At 46.2% G+C, this 24,695-nt stretch overlaps 1 protein-coding gene across 5 annotated transcripts in view; it reads right to left on the bottom strand.

The window, feature by feature from the left end:
• KLF3 (KLF transcription factor 3) overlaps positions 1-24,288 on the bottom strand; it is a 68,246-nt gene extending 43,958 nt beyond the window's left edge. Inside the window, exon 1 of one of the 5 annotated variants that reach the window (XM_063922497.1) lies at positions 24,120-24,288. The gene's annotated coding sequence lies outside the window, so the exon portion shown is untranslated. Of the gene's footprint in view, positions 1-23,635; positions 23,752-24,119 lie in introns of those variants that run through there. The other 4 variants (XM_063922489.1, XM_063922516.1, XM_063922506.1 and 1 more) reach the window with 4 other exon arrangements.
• Positions 24,289-24,695: the final 407 nt, after the last annotated feature.

Here is a 24,695-nt window from a genome sequence, read left to right as displayed (position 1 = left end):
TAGTACTATCAGCTAATCAGTGACACTGTGATCTTTCTGTACAGGGATAAATTATCTCTGCAGATAAAAATGTCAAAGGATCAGCATATATATGACAAAACAACAACAAAAAGTGTACAAACAGGCATTGTCATACGCAACACCCTGCCAGGCTGAAGAACTGCTGCTATGGCATATTGAAACCGTATCTGTACTTTGCTGGATTTTGGCCTGATTGAGAGCTATACATAAATGCCTTCAGGTGTGTACCTGGCATTACACGGCAAGGGAATGTTTATAGGTTACACCTGCGAAGCCAGGAGTGGAACACTAGCCAGAACAAGCAGTGTGCTGTAACTCTAAAGGGCCCTACACATTTAAAGATCCGCCGCCGAGCTGCCCGACGGCGCATACGGCCGACGGGCGACCCGGCGGTGGGGGGACAGTGAAGTTACTTCACTCCCCCCGTCACACGGCTCCATAGAAGTGCAGGCAAATATGGACGAGATCGTTCATATCTTTGAGAAATATCGCCCAGTGTGTAGGGCTTATAAGTAACCAACCAATCGGATCCCAGTTTTCAGCAGTCTGGCGTAATCGCAGAAATCGCAGCTGGGCTGTGATTAGTTGCTATGAGTTATAGCATTTGAATGCTCTTTGCAGCAAGTTATTAAATGAGTCCATAATACCCCTTTCACATCGCAAAAATAACCCGGTATCGACCCGGCATATTGCCGCCCCGGCACGGGTCACTGTGCGGTGTGAAAGGGGCCTTGGAGAATTCCCTGGTCGCCTGACCCAGTAATTCAACCCGTGTAATAAGAAGGGTTATTCCCAGGTTCAATACAGGGTCAGTGGCAGTGTAAACGGGTTCCCGTGTCGGATCCGTTTACTACATAGGGAGAGGCGGTGCGGAGATGTGCTCATCTCCCCCTCAACCCCCACCCCCGTTGCCGACTCCGCCCACTGCTGCTACGGCAACCGACCTGGCATATTGCCGGATCGGGAAGCCAGCGCTGAGGCTCCAATGCCGGATCCCACCCGGGAAGGACCCGTTTCCAATTCCTGGGTGGGATCCGGCACTGAAGATGTCAAAGATGTGTGCTATGTAGTATTGTGCCTTCTACTCAATAAGAAATGGGGGGGGGGGGGGGGGGGGGATTTATCAAAGCTATTAAAAATGAGAAGGGAAGGTGTTGCCCATAGCAACCAGATTCATTTTAACAAATGTACTATATTTAAGACGCATGTGTATTTTTCCATACGGATAAAATATCTCTATGCCAAAAGTTTTTAATGGGCTTGGGGGCAGATGTATTAAGCCTGGAGAAGTGATAAAGCAGTGATAAAGAAGTGATAAGTGCAAACTGACAATTCACCAGCCAATCAGCTGCAATATTTAAATTGACTGTTAGGAGCTGATTGGCTGGTGCATTGTCACCTTCCACTTATCACTGCTTTATCACTTCTCCAGGCTTAATACACCTCCCCTTGATCACATGTAACAAATAGGGGTCCCTCTACCAGAACCCCTGATATGATAAACAGCCGGACTGAGATGTAAATTCAACAGACGCTCCTGTTACTCATTGTGCTGGAGAACTCAATCCATCTAGTTGGGACTGTATAGAGCAGAACGGCTGCTCGCCGATCCAAAAGCGTACAAGATGAGCTTTCTCCATGTGGCTGGACGCAACTCAAGTTAGACAGGCTACGGACCCATGCAGACAATTTCTACTTGGCTTAAAGCTTATATGGTGAAGGCAAATTTAACTATAATCCACAGCTTCCAGCAGAACAATACTGCGTTTGTTAAATTGCTATATAAAATTATATAACACTTGATCATTCGGAATAACTAATACAAGTAAAATGTGAACAATGTATTTCTCAGACATGTGAGTACAATCATACTATTCAGCAAAGGAGAGCCACCCTGGCACGGAGAACATTGCAGGTCTATCCAGCTACGGGTATTGCAGTTGCAGAATGCTCCCTCCGTAGTATCAATGTTATCAGCGCATTTCAAAGGTTGTTTCAAGTTACATAGGAGATAATTTCTACCAAACTCATACCACTAAGGCCAACTGTATCCAATAGGACTTTACTTGGTCATTAAAAGCTTATGTGCAATCTGTTGTATGGCATTAATATTATTATTACTTATACCATTTATATACAAACAAATATCCGTCCCTGCTCATCAGCTCACACCCACTATATATTCACGGGTAATTGGATTGACCCTTTAGAGTAAGCCAATTAATCTATCAGTATGTCTTTAGTCAGCAGAAAGAAACCCACATGAACACAGGGAGAACATAGAAGGTTGACGTTGAGGGCCCCCTGGGACAGACGCCAATTCATGACCCGCGAGGAGGAGGCTACGCTAACCACAGTGCAACCCCATTAGCTGTGTCTCCCTACTGCACAATGCTGTTGAGTATTTGTAAGTACATAGAGCGGGATGTGCCAACCTGTTGTAATACCTCCTGCCACACATCACCCCGACACTAATCGCATATGTACTAACATATGCAATTAGTGTTGCGAAGGACAGCTCTTGCAATCAGAGCAGTCCTTGCGTCTCTGTCCATGGACTTCTGGGTATTGGCCCCGGGAGTCCAACTGCGCATCCGCAGAGCGACGTGGTGGCCGCGGGGCATGCTGGGAGGGATCCAATCGGATTCCTCACACAGCGCAACGCGTAAAGAAGCCCATAGGCTTCTATAGGGTAACGCTGACCCTCTGTGTCGCAGCCCTGGCGGCCAGGGCTTAGTACATTTGAAAATGCGGTAGAACTCCCAAAAACAGGGTTTTTACCGCAATTTTGCTTTTGTACATCCCGCTCATAAACTCCTGATGCAGGACTGTATGCAATGGTGTTGGTGTTGCGAATGCCACAGAAAGTGTAATATAAAACAAGAAAGGATGAGACAAGATTAAAAAAAAAATAAACCTAAAAAAAAAAAACTGGGGGACATGTACCAAGAAGTGATAAAAGTGGAGAAGTGAGCCCATGGCAACCAGTCAGCACTTACGTAACATTTATAATTTGCATACTATAAACATATACAGAGCAGCTGATTGGTTGCCATGGGCAGCTTCTCCACTTTTATCACTGCTTAGTACATGTCCCCCTTAGTTTCATTAAATATTTTATTGCGTAGTCTGCTGCAGATGGCATGTACGCGGGAATATATTCCCCTCCCCCACACACATTGGGGGGAATTCAAATGTTTGAAAAGTCGGTTGGGTGTCTGTTTTTCCCTGTCTATTAGATAGGAAAACACAGATACCCAACTGACTTTTCAAACAATTGAATCTCCCCCATTGTCTCTAAGGTGAGAAAAGGTGCATGACAGACCTTAGCTTTTACTGGGAAGATTTCCATGCAAAAACACTTTGTGCACAAAGAAGAACAAATGGAAAAGTCAGTGTTATCTTCCCAGGTATTTATCCACAGTGCAGCTAGTGAAGGTTTTCTCATACCACTATCAGTTAGCCGGCATGACCTGACGCTTCTGTATAACTAGTTAATGTTTTACAGGTTTTTTTTTTCCTCGAAAAAATATTGCACAATTTTTTGTTATCTTAAAAAAAAACAAAAAAACAGTGTTAAACTACGTGATTAGTTATTCCTCCTGAAAGGTACAAAGCACAGTTAAAAGGAAATGACATGTAAAATAAAAGGTGTGTCAGTTCCAGATATATTCACAGGAACATTTCAGTTGATTCTTTGCTTTGAAGCAAAATGGCACATAATGAAAACAAAATTCTAAAGCTAGGTACACACTACAATTATTGGGCCGATTTGCAAATAATTGGTCAAATGTATTGTATATTGTGTATGAAGGATCGTTTCAGCATCCGATCTGTTGTTCCAAAGCAAAAATCTCATCCATAATATCTGCATATTGGTGGTCATTCAGAGTTGTTCGCTCGGTAATTTTCTTCGCATCGCAGCCATTTTCCGCTAACTGCGCATGCGCAATGTTCGCACTGCGACTGCGCCAAGTAAATTTGCTATGCAGTTAGGTATTTTACTCACGGCATTACAAGGTTTTTTCTTCGTTCTGGTGATCGTAGTGTGATTGACAGGAAGTGGGTGTTTCTGGGCGGAAATAGGCCGTTTTATGGGAGTGTTTGAAAAAACGCTGCCGTTTCTGGGAAAAACGCGGGAGTGGCCGGAGAAACGGAGGAGTGTCTGGGCGAACGCTGGGTGTGTTTGTGACGTCAAACCAGGAACGACAAGCACTGAACTGATCGCACTGGAAGAGTAAGTCTCGAGCTACTCAGAAACTGCACAGAGAAGTCTTTTCGCAATATTACGAATCTTTCGTTCGCAATTCTGCTAAGCTAAGATTCACTCCCAGTAGGCGGCGGCTTAGCGTGTGCAAAGCTGCTAAAAGCAGCTTGCGAGCGAACAACTCGGAATGAGGGCCCTTGGGGGTAATTCAGAGTTCATCGTAGCAGCAAATTTGTTAGCAGTTGGGTAAAACCATGGGGGTCATTCCGAGTTGATCGTAGCTGTGCTAAATTTAGCACAGCTACGATCAGGCACTCAGACATGCGGTGGGACGCCCAGGACACGCAGAAATGCCCCTGCAGAAATGCAAAAGCATCGCACAGCGGCGATGCTTTTGCATCTGAGGAGTAACTCCCAGCCAGCTCAGCTCCTGCGGCTGGCCGGGAGAACCTTTTCGCTGCCCGGGTCGCAGCGGCTGCATGTGACGTCACGCAGCCGCCGCGGCCCGTCCCCCCAGCGGTCCAGCCATGCCTGCGTTGGCCGGACTGCGCCCCCTAAACGGCAGCTTAACACCACTGTCCAGCCCCCTCCCGCCCAGCGACCGCCTCTGCCTGTCAATCAGGCAAAGGCGATCGCTAGGCAACGACGGCCTTCGCCCGTCTGGCATGCGCCGGCGCATGCGCAGTTCTGACCCAATCGCTGCGCAGCGATAAACTGCAGCGAGCGATCGGGTCGGAATGACCCCCCATGTGCACTGCAGGTGGGGCAGATATAACGTGGAGAAAGAGTTAGATTTGGGTGGGATGTGATCAAACTGAAATGTAAATTGCAGTGTAAATATAAAGCAGCCAGTATTTACCCTGCACAGAAACAAAATAACCCACCTAAATCTAATAGGCCCTACACACTGGGCGACATGAGTGAAAGATATGAACGATCTTGCTCATTAATGAACGAGATACTGTTCATATCTTTCAGTGTGGAGGCACCGGCGATGAACGATGCGCGGCCCCGCGCTCGTTCATCGCTGGTGCCCCGTCGCTTGTGCATGCAGGCCAATATGGATGATCTTGTCCATATCTGCCTGCACTGCTATGGAGCCGGGTGATGGGGGGAGTGAAAAAACTTCACTCCCCCCGTCACTACCGGGTGTGGTTCGTTTTATCGACAGTATCTAGGTCGACAATGTTTAGGTCGACCACTATAGGTCGACAGTCACTAAGTCGACATGGATGGAAGGTCGACAGGGTTTCTAGGTCGACATGTGCTAGGTCGACAGGTCTAAAGGTCGACATGAGGGGGGAAAAAAATTTTGTTGTCGTTTTCTTCGTAGAGTGACCGGGATCCCAAATTAGTGCACCGCGTCCCCTCGCATGGCTCGCCATGCTTCGGGCTTGGTGCCTTCGCTCCGCTACCGCTTCGCTCGGTACACTTTACCGTTCCAATCGTAGTCCACGTGGATCGTTAAGTATGAAAAAATCAACAACAGAAAAATTTGAAAAACTCATGTCGACCTTTAGACCTGTCGACCTAGCACATGCCGACCTAGAAACCCTGTCGACCTTCCATCCATGTCGACCTAGTGACTGTCGACCTATAGTGGTCGACCTAAACATTGTCGACCTAGACACTGTCGATCTTCAGACCGGATCCCGTCACTACCCCCCCACCACTGGGTCGCCTGTCGGCCGTATCCGCCGTCGGGCAGCTCTGCAGCGCTTCGCGCAGTGTGTAGGGCCCTTTACTCTCTGTGCACATGTTATATCTGCCCCCCCCCCCTGCAGTGCATATGGTTTTGCCCAACTGCTAACAAATTTGCTGCTGCGATCAACTCTGAAATACCCCCATTGCCCACTGTGTGTGCATTTTCAATAATCTTACCATAGGTCATTGATTTTTCCATCGCCTGATTTCTCGAGCTTTCAGCAGAAATCGGACAGTTTTTCTGGGAATAAATAATCGCACCAACCAAAAATATCTGCCAGTGTATACTTAGCTTAAGGGTCATGGGTTGTTTAAGGCTTTAAGCCCAAAACAATATTATGGGGCGATATATCAATCCTCCGAAAGACAAGGTGTAGAAGTTGTCCATAGCAATCAATCAGCTTCCAGCTATCATTTATTATTTATAGCACAGTCTATAAAATGACAGCTGATTTGTTGCTATGGGCAACTTCCCCACTTTATCTCTCTGGAAGGTTCAATATACACAAGCTTTTAATTTTTTTTCCCTTTTAAACTGGTCTGTTAAGAAATTGTTGTTATATGAAAACTTAATTGCTTAGTAGCAATGCCTTACCCTATAACTTAAGACCCACAAAGATCTTGGTATTTTGGAGAAGTATGTCGTCTGAATTTGAGTAGTTGTACCGTGCATCACCGAGAATCGCCCTAATGCAAACATACCAACTCATTCTTACCCACTGGGCCCTCTGGGACGGTGAGAGCCAGGAGGGAGGTGTGGGGGACGGCATAACGTTGCACCACCACCCATGACTTAATCCTGTCACCATGACATCATGCCAAGGGGGGGATCTATAGTGGCACAAAGCAAACGCAATTGTGCCTTGCCCAGAAACTGTCCTCTCCACTGTAGTGGGCAGGATCCGGAAGGGTTATCTATTCTTCCAGGAGAACTCCCCCAAATTCAGGAGTCTCCTGGATATTCTGGAAAAATAGCCAGGTACGTACCATGCGATTTATCTTCCATACACATTTTTTATTTAACCTCTATTTATCTGCATATTACATAGGGTGTGGATCATAGGGTTGACAGTAACTAGAGCGACACCTGAAATAGGTCGACATGGTCATTAGGTCGACATATACACGGTCAACATGAAAAAAGGTCGACATGAGTTTTCTTTAAAAAAAATAAGAATTTACTTACCGATAATTCTATTTCTCGGAGTCCGTAGTGGATGCTGGGGTTCCTGAAAGGACCATGGGGGGGTAGCGGCTCCGCAGGAGACAGGGCACAAAAAGTAAAGCTTTAGGATCAGGTGGTGTGCACTGGCTCCTCCCCCTATGACCCTCCTCCAAGCCTCAGTTAGGATACTGTGCCCGGACGAGCGTACACAATAAGGAAGGATTTATGAATCCCGGGTAAGACTCATACCAGCCACACCAATCACACTGTACAACCTGTGATCTGAACCCAGTTAACAGTATGATAACAGCGGAGCCTCTGAAAGATGGCTCACAACAATAATAACCCGATTTTTGTAACTATGTACAAGTATTGCAGATAATCCGCACTTGGGATGGGCGCCCAGCATCCACTACGGACTCCGAGAAATAGAATTATCGGTAAGTAAATTCTTATTTTCTCTATCGTCCTAGTGGATGCTGGGGTTCCTGAAAGGACCATGGGGATTATACCAAAGCTCCCAAATGGGCGGGAGAGTGCGGATGACTCTGCAGCACCGAATGAGAGAACTCCAGGTCCTCCTTAGCCAGGTTATCAAATTTGTAGGATTTTACAAACGTGTTTGCCCCTGACTAAATAGCCGCTCGGCAAAGTTGTAAAGCCGAGACCCCTCGGGCAGCCGCCCAAGATGAGCCCACCTTCCTTGTGGAATGGGCATTTACATATTTTGGCTGTGGCAGGCCTGCCACAGAATGTGCAAGCTGAATTGTATTACACATCCAACTAGCAAAAGTCTGCTTAGAAGCAAGAGCACCCAGTTTGTTGGGTGCATACAGGATAACAGCAAGTCAGTTTTCCTGACTCCAACCGTCCTGGAACCTATATTTTCAGGGCCCTGACCACATCTAGCAACTTGGAGTCCTCCAAGTCCCTAGTAGGCGCAAGACACCACAATAAGCTGGTTCAGGTGAAACACTGACACCACCTTAGGGAGAGAACTGGGGACGAGTCCGCAGCTCTGCCCTGTCCGAATGGACAAACAGATATGGGCTTTTTTGAGAAAAAAACCACCAATTTGACACTCGCCTGGTCCAGGCCAGGTCCAAGAGCATGTTCACTTTTCATGTGAGATGCTTCAAATCCACAGATTTGACTGGTTTTAAACCAATGTGTTTTGAGGAATCCCAGAACTACGTTGAGATCCCACAGTGCCACTGGAGGCACAAAAGGGGGTTGTATATGCAATACTCCCTTGACAAACTTCTGGACTTCAGGAACTGAAGCCAATTCTTTCTGGAAGAAAAATCGACAGGGCCGAAATTTGAACCTTAATGGACCCCAATTTGAGGCCCATAGACACTCCTGTTTGCAGGAAATGCAGGAATCGACCGAGTTGAAATTTCTTCGTGGGGCCTTCCTGGCCTCACACCACGCAACATATTTTCGCCACATGTGGTGATAATGTTGTGCGGTCACCTCCTTTCTGGCTTTGACCAGGGTAGGAATGACCTCTTCCCGAATGCCTTTTCCCTTAGGATCCGGCGTTCCACCGCCATGCCGTCAAACGCAGCTGCGGTAAGTCTTGGAACAGACATGGTACTTGCTGAAACAAGTCCCTTCTTAGCGGCAGAGGCCATAAGTCCTCTGTGAGCATCTCTTGAAGTTCCGGGTACCAAGTCCTTCTTGGCCAATCCGGAGCCATGAGTATAGTTCTTACTCCTCTACGTCTTATAATTCTCAGTACCTTAGGTATGAAAAGCAGAGGATGGAACACATACACCGACTGGTACACCCACGGTGTTACCAGAACGTCCACAGCTATTGCCTGAGGGTCTCTTAACCTGGCGCAATACCTGTCCCGTTTTTTGTTCAGACGGGACGCCATCATGTCCACCTTTGGTAATTCCCAACGGTTTACAATCATGTGGAAAACTTCCCCATGAAGTTCCCACTCTGCCGGGTGGAGGTCGTGCCTACTGAGGAAGTCTGCTTCCCAGTTTCCCTTCCCGGAATGAAACACTGCTGACAGTGCTATCACATGATTTTCCGCCCAGCGAAAAGTCCTTGCAGTTTTTGCCACTGCCCTCCTGCTTCTTGTGCCGCCCTGTCTATTTACGTGGGCGACTGCCGTGATGTTTTATCCCACTGGATCAATACCGGCTGACCTTGAAGCAGAGGTCTTGCTAAGCTTAGAGCATTATAAATTTACCCTTAGCTATATTTATGTGGAGAAAAGTCTCCAGACTTGATCACACTCCCTGGAAATTTTTTCCTTGTGTGACTGCTCCCCAGCCTCTCGGGCTGGCCTCCGTGGTCACCAACATCCAAAACTGAATGTCGAATCTGCGGCCCTCTAGAAGATGAGCACTCTGTAACCACCACAGGAGAGACACCCTTGTCCTTGGATATAGGGTTATCCGCTGATGCATCTGAAGATGCGATCCGGACCATTTGTCCAGCAGATCCCACTGAAAAGTTCTTGCATGAAATCTGCCGACTGGAATTGCTTCGAAGGAAGTCACCATTTTTTTTACCATGGCCCTTGTGCAATGATGCACTGATTTTAGGAGGTTCCTGACTAGCTCGGATAACTCCCTGGCTTTCTCTTCCGGGAGAAACACCTTTTTCTGGACTGTGTCCAGAATCATCCCTAAGCACAGGAGACTTGTTGTCGGGATCAGCTGCGATTTTGGAATATTTAGAATCCACCCCTGCTGTTGTAACAGTATCCGAGATAGTGCTACTCCGACCTCCAACTGTTCCCTGGACTTTGCCCTTATCAGGAGATCGTCCAAGTAAGGGATAATTAAGACGCCTTTTCTTCGAAGAAGAACCATCATTTCGGCCATTACCTTGGTAAAGACCCGGGGTGCCGTGGACAATCCAAACGGCAGCGTCTGAAACTGATAGTGACAGTTCTGTACCACGAACCTGAGGTACCCTTAGTGATAAGGGCAAATTTGGGACATGGAGGTAAGCATCCCTGATGTCTCGGGACACCATATAGTCCCCTTCTTTCCGGTTCGTTATCACTGCTCTGAGTGACTCCATCTTGATTTGAACCTTTGTAAGTGTTCAAATTTTTTTAGATTTAGAATAGGTCTCACCTAGCCTTCTGGCTTCAGTACCACAATATAGTGTGGAATAATACCCCTTTTCTTGTTGTAGGAGGGGTAATTTAATTATCACCTGCTGGGAATACAGCTCGTGAATTTTTTCCCATACTGCCTCCTTGTCGGAGGGAGACCTTGGTAAAGCAGACTTCAGGAGCCTGCGCAGGGGAAACGTCTCGACATTCCAATCTGTACCCCTGGGATACTACTTGTAGGATCCAGGGGTCCTGTACGGTCTCAGCGTCATGCTGAGAGCTTGTCAGAAGCGGTGGAACGCTTCTGTTCCTGGGAATGGGCTGCCTGCTGCAGTCTTCTTCCCTTTCCTCTATCCCTGGGCAGATATGACTCTTATAGGGACGAAAGGACTGAAGCTGAAAAGACGGTGTCTTTTTCTGCAGAGATGTGACTTAGGGTAAAAAACGGTGGATTTTCCAGCAGTTGCCGTGGCCACCAGGTCCGATGGACCGACCCCAAATAACTCCTCTTCCTTTATACGGCAATACACCTTTGTGCCGTTTGGAATCTGCATCACCTGACCACTGTCGTGTCCATAAACATCTTCTGGCAGATATGGACATCGCACTTACTCTTGATGCCAGAGTGCAAATATCCCTCTGTGCATCTCGCATATATAGAAATGCATCCTTTAAATGCTCTATAGTCAATAAAATACTGTCCCTAATATTTTTAGTCAGGGAATCCGACCAAGCCACCCCAGCTCTGCACATCCAGGCTGAGGCGATCGCTGGTCGCAGTATAACACCAGTATGTGTGTATATACTTTTTATGATATTTTTCCAGCCTCCTGTCAGCTGGCTCCTTGAGGACAGCCCTATCTATAGACGGTAGCGCCACTTGTTCTGATAAGCGTGTGAGCGCCTTATCCACCCTAAGGGGTGTTCCCAACGCGCCCTAACTTCTGGCGGGAAAGGGTATACCGCCCATATTTTCTATCGGGGGGAACCCACGCATCATCACACACTTCATTTAATTTATCTGATTCAGGAAAAACTACAGGTAGTTTTTTCACATCCCACATAATACCCTCTTTTGTGGTACTTGTAGTATCAGAAATATGTAACACCTCCTTCATTGCCCTTAACGTGTGGCCCTAATAAGGAATACGTTTGTTTATTCACCGTCGACACTGGATTCAGTGTCCCTGTCTGTGTCGACCGACTAAAGTAAACGGGCGTTTTAAAACCCCTGACGGTGTTTTTGAGACGTCTGGACCGGTACTAATTGTTTGTCGGCCGTCTCATGTCGTCAACCGACCTTGCCGCGTGTTGACATTATCACGTAATTCCCTAAATAAGCCATCCATTCCGGTGTCGACTCCCTAGAGAGTGACATCACCATTACAGGCAATTGCTCCGTCTCCTTACCAACATCGTCCTCATACATGTCGACACACACGTACCGACACACAGCACACACACAGGGAATGCTCTGATAGAGGACAGGACCTACTAGCCCTTTGGAGAGACAGAGGGAGAGTTTGCCAGCACACACCAAAAACGCTATAATTATATAGGGACAACCTTATATAAGTGTTTTCCCTTATAGCATCTTTTTTATATATTTCTAACGCCAAATTAGTGCCCCCCCTCTCTGTTTTAACCCTGTTTCTGTAGTGCAGTGCAGGGGAGAGCCTGGGAGCCTTCCCTCCAGCCTTTCTGTGAGGGAAAATGGCGCTGTGTGCTGAGGAGATAGGCCCCGCCCCTTTTTCGGCGGCCTCGTCTCCCGCTCTTAACGGATTCTGGCAGGGGTTAAATATCTCCATATAGCCCCCGGAGGCTATATGTGAGGTATTTTTAGCCAAATTAGGTTTTCATTTGCCTCCCAGGGCGCCCCCCTCCCAGCGCCCTGCACCCTCAGTGACTGCCGTGTGAAGTGTGCTGAGAGGAAAATGGCGCACAGCTGCAGTGCTGTGCGCTACCTTTAGAAGACTGAGGAGTCTTCTGCCGCCGATTCTGGACCTCTTCTCGTTTCAGCATCTGCAAGGGGGCCGGCGGCGAGGCTCCGGTGACCATCCAGGCTGTACCTGTGATCGTCCCTCTGGAGCTAATGTCCAGTAGCCAAGAAGCCAATCCATCCTGCACGCAGGTGAGTTCACTTCTTCTCCCCCTAAGTCCCTCGTTGCAGTGATCCTGTTGCCAGCAGGACTCACTGTAAAATAAAAAACCTAAGCTAAACTTTTCTAAGCAGCTCTTTAGGAGAGCCACCTAGATTGCACCCTTCTCGGCCGGGCACAAAAATCTAACTGAGGCTTGGAGGAGGGTCATAGGGGGAGGAGCCAGTGCACACCACCTGATCCTAAAGCTTTACTTTTTGTGCCCTGTCTCCTGCGGAGCCGCTACCCCCCCATGGTCCTTTCAGGAACCCCAGCATCCACTAGGACGATAGAGAAAAAATATTGGTGTCGTTTTCTTCGTAAAGTGACCTGGAACCCCAATTAGTGCAATTAGTGCACCATATTCGCTCGCCATGCTTCGGGCAATGTTTGCATGATAACGGGGCTGTTTCCGGGGATTTGGTTTCGCCTGTTACTATTCCCTATCGTAGTCCACGTGAATCGTAAAGTATGAAAAAGTTCAAAAAATGGGAAAAAATTGCAAAAACTTATGTTGACCTTTATCCATGTCGACCATGTCTATGCCAACCTAGTGACCATGTCGGCTATAGACAACCTAATGCATGTCAACCAATAGTGGTCGACCTAAGCGCTATCGTCCTAAAGACCGGATCCCATTACATAACACTTTACAGCAAACGATCAGTCCTTTTACCTCAACGGAGCTTAGTGTCTAATAAGGCAGAGATGTAGCAAACCTGATACTAGCTGTCATTGTATAGAATGTGCTGGATAAATGATAGCTTGACCCTGATTGGTTGCTACTGGCAACTTCTCCACTTGTCCTCTTGAGAAGGTTTAATACATCTCCCTAATTCACTATCATGCAAACACAGACAAGCACATTCATATAACTATTAAACTGATTTAATTCTGAAATATAAACAGGGGCAGATGTACTAAGCCTTGGCGAGAGATAAAGTACCAACTAATCAGCTCCTGGCATTTGCAAGCACAGACTGTAACATAACAGTTAGGAGCTGTTTGGCTGGTACTTTCTCTCTCTCCACTATATCACTCTCCAAGGGTTAGTACATCTCCCCCTGAAACATCGCCATGTTCTTAGGGAATGTATAGGCTGCCTCTGAGTATGGATGCAGCTCATTGCCATGGCCGATTCTGCTGTGTGCAGCTGGTTAGTGCAGTTTTAAACGTTGCCCCAATTTAAGTGCATTTATTTGATGACTGTTGGACGAGCCTTGGTGTAAAATTGATATATTGCGCAATGGCACATCTTGGGTCGTCCACTCGAAGAGATGATTCTCGGACAATTAACGCTCAAGCTCAACGCAGTTAGGGTCTGCAGATGCAAGTTAAGCAGTACTCTTTGAGATACAATCTCCTCTTGCAATAGCTATAAGACATACATTTACATTAACTAAGCACAAGAACTGGAGATGATGAAGATTGATGAATCTCCGCAACAGATAAGGTTGCACTGAACTTAAGATACATGCAGCTTAAAACACAGACGGTGAAACGCAAAAGGTGCAGATGCATTTTATGGCCCATCATACACAAAACAGGGAAATCTTTACGTTCAACTCGGAAGTCACACGGTGTGAACTAAAGCTTACATACAGCTCTGGCAGATGGGTGAAGGATTTCAGGGGATTTCCTCTCCGCCTGATAAATCTCAGCCATTGTACTATCTTTAGGTGTGATTATTCCTCTATTCTAAAGGTTCCGCTCAGGAAAGCGAAGCAGAGATTTTATTTCAGTGACTCTTTCCAAGATAAGGGCCTCTTTCTCCCTGGGATTAGATTCCCCTTTGTAAGCATCTTCCAGATTTAAAGCTAAGGCCTATTAGAACAAAACTGCAAAATAGCAAAAATACAAATATTTGACATGAACGGGGTTTGCATCATCTGCTAGAGAACACATTTATACTGCTGGAGGCAAAACATACAGCAAGAGTCAGCTTTCTTACATCTATCCTCTTCCCCTTTTCTCCGACCGACGCACTTCCCCATGCCCACCCCTCACCATCACAGACTACTCCAGTGGGGGAGAAGGGGCAGCTCTGGAGGAGCCTCGCCCTGGTTAGGAAAACAAGTGTGGAGCCTTAGCAGCAGGGAGTATGAGACATTTCCTGAGGAATCCAGGCAGGATTGTTCCCTTCCTGCTCAGTTACCTTTTCCTCTTTCCTCTCCCACAATGTTGCAGGGTCACATCTTGTAGAAGTTGCTGCCAGGCTTAACACTTTCAGGTCTAGGGTCACAGGCAAACTCTGTGGTCAGGTGATTTTCACAATGAATGGGAAGCATTTCTACAATTTAATGATTATTGGTAGAAAGACCTTCAGCTGAACCTACAACTGTGCATCCGTTTGGACAAGTTTCGATAAGCTTTGCACATATGTTATATTTTACTTTCCCCTTTCTTCTTTGTGAGTATGGGTGGCCATCAAATAGTCCATCAAATAGTGATATACATTGATGGGGGTGAAACCATCGACAGGAAACTATCAACGAGCATCCCTGCTTGTGAGACTTGGGGGCAGCAGCAGTGAACCACTCAGGAAAGAGCGGGCAGCTGTAATGATACATGAGGCTTGAGCTAAGCGCCATACCCCACTATGAAGTGTGGAAGAAAAAACTGCCACACTCTCTGCCATCGATGGAGGTAAACATCAATTAATGTTCTCTTATCTTCATGATGAAGCACACTTAGAAATGCACTACCCAGTTTTTAAGACCAATCAGACAGGTGTATTGACTAATACCCCTTTCATACCAAAATCCTGGGTCACTGAACGTGGGTTTCAATCCGCGTCACAGCAGCTTGAATCCCTTTCACACCGCAGGCCGGACCCAGATTATTGAAGGGTTTAGCCTCTGCAGGTGTTTGGAGATTATATCTCCAAGTGCTGGTGTGTTGGCTTTCCATACAGTGTTAACTGCCCAGTAACCCGAGTCGTTCCGGTCACTTCACCTGGATTTTTTTTCCGGGGATCCTCTCACTCCGAGCTGTGACCCGAGTTAACCCGGCAAGGGCTATTATTGACACACAGGTCAGTGCTGCAGGGAAAGCCAAGCTGCATCAAAGGTTGGCAGAGGTCCCGGCTGTAGTTAACTGGTAGGACCTTGCTTAATACAATGAAAGGATGTAGTCAGGAAAAGGGCCATCACCAACGTGGTATTTTTGGAAATTACTGTATTGGTCTAATGTAAATTGCTCAGTGTTAACCTGTCCACGATTACTATTCATAACACTATTAATAACACTAGTCACCTATTACAAGCTCCCCGATACATACAGCTCCTCCAACAATTTTAGGACAGAGTTCAGATGGGAACTCATACAGGACAAAAGCTGTTCTGCAGGCAAGTCTGAAAATTCAGCCTGGTCCTAGAATTCGACCTGGGTTGAATCCGGAATCGACCCGTGATGCGGTGCAGGGTGAACAGGTAAGCCGGGTCAAGGCGACCTGGCACCCGTTCTCTGCATAGGAGGAGGCGGTGCTTGGAGATGATTATCTCCAAGTACCGCCTCCGGTAGCGTCAGCGGTGACATCACCAACCCGGCAATATGCCGGGTCGGGTCGCCAGACTGAAGGGGTCTCAAGCCGGATTGCACCTGGGAAGCACCCGTGTACTCATTCCAGGGTGCGACCCGGTTATTGTCAATCTGAAAGGGGTATAACTCAGCTCTGTAACACATTACCTCTGCATAGGTTTGCCATAAAGGGGGTCATTCCGAGTTGATCGCTCGCTAGCAGTTTTTAGCAGCCGTGCAAACGCTATACCGCCTCCCACTGGGAGTGTATTTTAGCTTAGCAGAAGTGCGAATGAAAGGATCGCACAGCGGCTACAAAAATATTTTGTGCAGTTTCAGAGCAGCTTCAGACTTATTCAGCGCTTGCGATGACTTCAGACTATTCAGTTCCCGGTTTGACGTCAAACACGCCCTGCGTTCCGCCAGCCACGCCTGCGTTTTTCCTGGCACGCCTGCGTTTTTTCAAACACTCCCTGAAAACGGTCAGTTGACACCCAGAAACGCCCTCTTCCTGTCAATCACTCTGCGGTCAGCAGTGCGACTGAAAAGTTTTGCTATACCTTGTGTAAAACTACATCGTCCGTTCTGAAAGTACGTCGCACGTGCGCACTGCGCCGCATACGCATGCGCAGAAGTGCCGGGTTTTTTTGCATCATCGCTGCACAGCGAACATTTTCAGCTAGCGAACAACTAGGAATGACCCCCTAAATCCCTTAATCTCCGGACACCTATGATTTATACAGGTTCTGTGGCTGGCTAATTCAAGCCTGCATTTCATCAGGTGTTCATCATCCACAGAACCTTTGTAAATCAGAGGCGTCCCAGACTAAAGGGATATTATAGCAAGCCTATGCTCTGCATAAGCATATCACACCCTACACTACAATGGCAAAACATAAAAGTCAGATTAAGTTTTAATCAACATATTTCATGCCAAACAAACATTATTTAAAAATAAAAATCACACGTCTATACAAAGTCACAGTACATGCGCATGTGTATTCTTTGATGTCAAGGTCTACAGAGATTATAAGCGGTTGAACCACAATCAAAGTTTTCTTCTACATAGTTTGTGATATAAAAAAAAAGCGTGAAGTTTATATAGTGCAGCAGATAATAAACCAGTCATTGACTGAAGTATGAAATGATTTGGCACAGACCAGTGAAGGGAATGTTGTAATCGATCAGTAGCGGCAACTGAAAAAACACTTGTACTGATAAAAAGTGCTACTAGCTGGTGGTGATAGGTAACCAGGCTCTAAATAAGGACGTGCCAGGAAATAAAAATATTCATCTTTATCCATATTTTGTAACAAAGCAGAAAAAATATAAACACAAGAAGCCTTTCTCTGGCATTGCACTGGCACACGGGCATTTCTCAGCCTTTCTGAGGGGGCGATTTCATTCTTATGTGAAAAAAATGTAGCCTGGTAGCTATTCAGTCAGTTCCAGCGACGGCCACTATTTTCCACATGAATGCATAGGAATAGCAGCGTTAAATAGCTTCTCCCATGCTAAGTACACGGCGTGAAACAATTTCTGGTGTACATGGCACTTGTGGCCAGTCCAAAAGCCATACCTAGCATAGATTTCTGCTCGGATGCAGCCTCGTGACTAGTTGAGGGAATTAATTGAATAGCTCCCAGGTACTTATCCTAAGAGGTAAATTCCTGAATTAGAATTGAATCACCCCCATAAGGATGACACCTGACAAATTATGGATTTCTCTAATGCTCACCTACAGTAATTAGTGCTGCTTACCTCCATCGCCATAGATCCTCTTCGGGATGGAGAGATTCAATTAATCAAGTAACAAAAAGCTTTTGGAATGGCCTTGCTTGATCCCCACCGGGTCACCTACTGGGCGCATGTGTGACTGCTGGCCGCACATGCGCATTTTGCTGTTACCAATCGCAAGCAGAATTAGGCTCCCAGTGAAGTAAACTCCCATGCACCTTTTCAGTGCTGCATGGTTTTTTGAAGGGGTTCCAAGAGGATCCCTGGATTGGTACACTGCGGTGCAACTAACATCTGTAATGTAGTGATAACTGGCGATATAGATTACATCTATTATTGATAAATAGACCACTAAGTCATAACTACCAACTGTTCCCATGGACACGGCCTTCGGACGATGGTCTGATAGGACAACATTAATGTAAAGTGTGAGAAGTGAGCCAGTGGAGAAGTTGCCCATGACAACCAATCAGCTGCTACGTATAATTTTATAGAATGCACTTGATAAAAGTTACTTAAAAGCTGATTGGTTACCATAGGCAACTTTTCCACTGTTTTTACTGCTTCATGAAAAGACCCCAAAGTTTGTTATCAAATCCAGTGCACATGACAAGATGGGATTGTGGTGCTCCAAGGACCTAATTCAAACCTGATCGCTCGCTAGGGATTTTTTGCAGTCCAGCATCCACATAGTCGCCGCCAACCGGGGAGTGTATTTTAGCTGTGCATGTGTGCGATCGCATGTGCAGCCGAGCGGTACAAAAAGAGTTTGTGCAGCCCAGGACTTACTCAATCGCTGCAATCACTTCAGCCTGTCCGGGTCCGGAATAGACGTCAGACATCCGCCCTGCAAACGCTCGGACACGCCTGCGTTTTTCCAACCACTCCCTGAAAACGGTCAGTTGCCACCCACAAACACCTTCTTCCTGTCAATCTCCTTGCGAACGGCCGTGCGAATGGATTCTTCGCACAAACCCATCACTGAGCGGCGATCCGCTCTGTACCCGTGCTACACGCCTGTGCATTGCGGTGCATATGCATGCGCAGTTCGGACCTGATCGCAGCTGTACAAAAAACGCTAGCAAGCGATCAAATCTGAATTAGGCCCCAAGTCCCTTAATTACGGTATTATCTTTGCAGCAAAATATTCAAGTGTTGGAAACTATGGAAACTAACATCACATATGCAATATGACTGTTGTGGAACATGCCGATTAACTTTTCAGCAACACAGATAAAAGCCAAATACAGTAAAATGACAGCAAATTTGCGGTTGTGGTTACAAAATGTACACTGCATTCACGATCATCAATTGTTATATAACAGCAGGATGTTAAGGACTGTGGGGCAGATTTATTAAACTTGGTGAAGTGATAAAGTGGAAGGTGATAACGGACCAGCCAGTCAGCTCCTAGCTGTCATTTTTCAAACTCAGGGGCAGATGTATTAAGCCTAGAGAAGTGATAAAGTAGTGATACGTGGAAGGTGATAACGCACCAGCCAATCAATACGTATTTGAAAAATGACAGTTAGAAGCTGATTGGCTGAGGTGTTATCACCTTCCACTTATCACTGCTTTGTCACTTCTCCAGGCTTAATACATCTGCCCCTTCAGTCTGTAACATGGAAGTTAGGAGCTGATTGGCTGGTGCGTTATCACTTTCCATTTTATCACTTCACCCAGCTTAATAAATCTGCCACTGTATTCCCGGGAAGTCAAGGAATTTAAAAAAAAAACACCTCCCCCCACCAAGACAAAAACAATACAAAAACTTTAAGAAACAAACTTCGTCTCAATTTAAAAAGATTTCTTTCATCAGACCCCCTGTCTTAGTGGTTACACTAGTACAGGATATTTACTGTACCTCCCTGAGACCTATTGTGACATGTCCTCATTGGTTAGGGACAAAGGGTTAAGCGTCGGTGATCAGGGGTGGTCACACCCTAGGTGGGGTCTGGGAGTATCTGGGGCAGTGACAGGGGTTTGGTCAGGACCCGTGCTCTGAACGCAGCCTAAAACAGGAAAAGAGCACACATATGCCACTTGGAATGTATGACGCAAACTCCAGCCTTGAAACAAAGGAAAGGAAACAGCTCTTCTGGCTACACAGCAGAGAAAGTACAGAGAGACTCCAGTCAGCTCCTGCTGACCAATATTCCTGAGCAGCTGCAGTTACTCTATACAGCAGGAGCGGGTGGAGGTGTTTGTTCTAGGGGTGTGAATAAAAACAACAGCTTTATAGGCAGGGACCAGCCCCATTTACAAATACACCAAAGGTGTTTGTGCTATTTCTGCATGAAATTGTATAGACAAACATACAATATGACTAATGACCAGATCACGCCAACACATGCAACAAATAGGCGTGTTAGAAAAGAAAAAAAAACACCTATCCACATACACTTTTCAACTTTACAGTGTTCCATACTATACACTTAATTTAGGTATAGAAATATTTTAGAAAATAATAATAATAATAACAAAAATCCTATATATTTATACAATGGTGAGGTCAGAACACTGTATGTATACACCAACAAAATGAATTTCAAATTGCTTATATGTGTATTTTATATATGATGTGATATTAGAACAGTGAATGATTTTTTCAGGTAATATATTGTAGATTAGAGACTGTTTTGGCGATACATCATGAAATCAGAAGTTAAACAGTAGTGAGTTAGAGAACATGTACCCCTGTAAAATGATTACGTGCTAGTATGGGCTTCCATACAACAATTATACACATCTGTACCTCCAGGAAAGTCACTGCAGACCAGCCTATGCCCCAAGGGGAGCTTATTACAAACCAAAGTGTAGCACTGCAATAAACGCACATATAATGTACAACTCTGTGCCCCCCTCCAACCAAAAATGCAGTCAACACATCTGAGCCCCCCAGAAGGAAAAACATACAGTACACACTAGGTGACTAGGATGTACCCCACAACAAAAAACAAACCTCACAACAACCTGTACCCATGGTGAATACTTCCCCATTACAAGTGTACCCAATGGAATTAGGAGAATAGCCACCTGACCCTTAGCGGCCTCAGGCGCTGTTCAGTCCTGTACATCGCTATTACTACAGTCACAGCCAGAGCTGATCTTCTGCCTTTAGGTTATAATGTGACTTGTAGTAGTACCCCTTGCCACAGTAGTAGTTGTAGCAGTGAACGTACTTTCAGTGTAATCTAAATGCTTGATGCTAATGGTTGGAGAGGAAACTGACATCCACATCCCACCTCTGGTGCCAGAGAACTTTCTCCAGTCGTCAGGACACATTGCCAGTCACTATAGTGATAGGGACTTGTCAAGTCTTATTAGAGACAACAGTAATTAATAGAGTTTGCGTGCTGTAATGGAACTTGCAAGTGACCACACACACAGATCGCTGAAGCATAGCATTGTGTGGCCTTGCCTGCTGATCACACATGAACAAGCCCAGGTGGAGGGGAGGAAATACAAAAACATTATTTCACGTTGACTTGGACTATGTTCTCCTGGTTGCAGAGCTTGCTCTTGGCTGAGTAACCATATTGGGTAACAGTAGGACACGTTGGGTAACTGAACCATGAAACACTGTGAAGTAAATAACTATGTGGTACCAGCTAAACAGACAGAATCGAGGGCAAGATCTTTTTGTTTTTATACCATAAAAATGAATTTGGTTCAAAAAACTTTTTGTAGGAAAAATAAAATAACTAAAATGTACCATTTAGCCATTATAGCTGAGTACTTAAGTGGTACCAAATGCTGGGTTTGTGCCGTCTGTACCAGTCAGATACACAGGTGCAGAACTGTGGTATATTGGTAACATCTGTTCTTACCACTGTCCTGGGCATAAAAGCCTGAAGGACAGGCTGAGGGCAAAGTCTTTATTTAGTAATTACAACATCGCAGAGACAACTCCAAAGTGGCCTGATGGCTAAGCGATTAGCAGCCAACTCACCCAGCCTCACATACAATGGGCCCCAGAATGTCCAGCACTAGCCGCTTCAGGGGCACCACGCTGCCACCGAGCTGTGTCTTAGTAAGGACTAGCATTACACAATACTTCATAGAACACCATGCAATGAAAGAAGCAGAAGGCTCCTATTCCTTCAACATTCATGAACGATTTAAAGGACATAAAAAATAAAAAAATGATACCTATATGTATTTGGGCTATTCTACAAAGCAAAACTAAGAAATAAACCGGCTCTTACACAGCTGTGTATGTACACACGTTAATCTCCAGTTATCAGGACGTACATGTTAATATATACATATACAGTATATACACGATTTGTGTTTGCTGATAACAATAGCTTTTCTGTGGCTAAATGTTTTTTTTTCAGTCATAGACCTGTAGGTGTAAAGATCATGGATTGTCCTTGTGCAATTTGTAAAGTAGCTATTTATAAAGCCGCTATCGTGGAATATCATTGCTCAAATGTAGCAGTAGCATTTAACAAACAGCAAAAACCCAATCCATGTGTAAAACAGCAAAATCTAAAATGTGTCACAGATATTTATTTCACAGAGGTAAAAAATTATAATTTGTTAATCTCCAAATAGGTAAAAGTAATTAGTACAGCAGGAGGCATAAACAGAGGCGCTAACTACTAAGCAATCAAATGTAATCTCGTACAAGAAAGCTAGAAAGACCACAGAATATGAAATATATTAAGAAGGCAGGAAGTAGCTATTATGCTTTCCAGTGCTATTCATAACACACACACACACACACACACACACACACACACACACACACACACACACACACACACACACACACACCTATAGAGGAGACATACATGAGAGACACCTACTGTACAAGTACTGGGGGTGTATAGCTGGCACCGTTGGTGGCATTTCCATATACAGTATATTGGTATTATATTACTTTAGCACAGTTTCACACAACCGTTCAGGATAGATAGATAGATAGATAGATAGATAGATAGATAGATAGATAGATAGATAGATAGATAGATAGATAGATAGATAGATAGATAGATAGATCTATCACAGGAACATGGCATAAAAAGAAGAAATAGCTCTGTAGGTCACACATATCCTCTAATACTGTATTGCCATACAGCGCTGTATGCCCTAAAAACATATAAAGTGTTAGTGTCAGCTGCATAAATAGGCAATAATACAACTGACAGCAGCACAGGAGTGACTTTATAGCAGCAGCAGATGCCCCCCTACATTATCTCACATGCCCCCTACATAATCTCACATGCCTCCCTACAGTAGCTCACATGCCCCCTACATTATCTTACATGCCCCCCCTACATTATCTTACATACCCCCTACATTATCTCACATGCCCCCCTACATTAGCTCACATGCCCCCCTACATTATCTTACATGCCCCCCTACATTATCTTACATGCCCCCCTACATTAGCTCACATGCCCCCTACAGTAGCTCACATGCCTCCCTACATTAGCTCACATGCCCCCTACAGTAGCTCACATGCCCCCTACATTATCTCACATGCCCCCTACAGTAGCTCACATGCCCCCTACATTATCTCACATGCCCCCTACATTATCTCACATGCCCCCTACATTATCTCACATGCCCCCTAAAGTAGCTCACATGCCCCCTACATTATCTCACATGCCCCCTACAGTAGCTCACATGCCCCTACAGTAGCTCACATGCCCCTACAGTAGCTCACATGCCCCCCTACAGTAGCTAACATGCCTCCCTACAGTAGCTCACATGCCCCCTACATTATCTTACATGCCCCCCTACATTAGCTCACATGCCCCCTACATTATCTTACATGCCCCCCTACATTATCTCACATGCCCCCTACAGTAGCTCACATGCCCCCTACAGTAGCTCACATGCCCCCTACATTATCTCACATGCCCCCTACAGTAGCTCACATGCCCCCTACATTATCTCACATGCCCCCTACAGTAGCTCACATGCCCCTACAGTAGCTCACATGCCCCCTACATAAACTCACATGCCCCCTACATTATCTCACATGCCCCTACAGTAGCTCACATGCCCCCTACAGTAGCTCACATGCCCCTACAGTAACTCACATGCCTCCTACAGTAGCTCACATGCCCCCTACATTAGCTCACATGGCCATCCTCAGTGCCCAATCTGTCCCTCTCTCCTGGGGAATGATTGGCACTCTGTGCCCATGTGAAGCCCCGATCAATCACCCTTTATGATAAGCAGCCCGGCCCCTATCAGGCATCAGCTGACAGCAAGTGCACAGTGTCCCGGGCATGGTGCCCCCGCAGCCAGGTGATCAGTGCCAGCTCCTCATCCCAGCCAGGGAACCGGTGTCTCCTTCTCCAGCGGCTCCACAAAGTTTCCCCAGCCATAAAAAAACAGCGCTCAGCACCTGTGGGATGGTTGTGCGGGTTACAGCGGGACACTGCGAGTTACTGTACATATACAGAGCGGGTTACAGTGCGGGTTTTACACTTTACAGTCCGGATCGGATGCAGTGCGGGAGTCCAATACAGTGATGTACTTAGTGACATGCCAGCTGTAGCCTATATAGAAGTAACTTACTGTGACAGCTGGCGGGAGGTGCCCCCAGGTGGTAAATGCCCCCGGTGCGGGTGTCAGTGCGAGTGATGGTCCGGCGCCGCTCTCAGCTGTGCCTCACATGAGCAGTACGCGGCCGGTGTGTGGCTGCAGCAGCCTCTGGGCTGGGGATGGGAATGCAGGGAGGGAGGGAGGTAGGAGATTCTCGGCAGCAGCGGCACAGGGCAGGCAGGGTGGGGCAGGGCAGGGCCGGCCCATTGGGTGGAGGCTGCATTTGGGTGGAGGCTTGGACCAGTCAACATTGACACTTTGAGAAATATATATTTACAGAGTCCTCCTCCTCCCCCCTCCTGTCACAGTCACACAGGCTCTGACCCTCACACATAGTAATATTCCTCTCTCCCAGGGCTTAGCACGCCTCAGTGTACATGGAAAGTAGGCTAGGCAAGTTTGCTGCTACGTGTAGTCCAACAACAGCGGGAGAGACGTGCAGGTTACCGGCTCCTTATTCATAAAGTATTATCACTTGATTTTATCCAGCGCTATGTATACGGCAATACTGACCCCACTTTCAGTGTTATTACATTACAATGCTGTATT

The sequence above is a fragment of the Pseudophryne corroboree genome, chromosome 1, assembly GCF_028390025.1.
Source record: "Pseudophryne corroboree isolate aPseCor3 chromosome 1, aPseCor3.hap2, whole genome shotgun sequence".
NCBI lineage: Eukaryota > Metazoa > Chordata > Amphibia > Anura > Myobatrachidae > Pseudophryne > Pseudophryne corroboree.
This window is presented reverse-complemented; position numbering and strand designations above follow the sequence as displayed.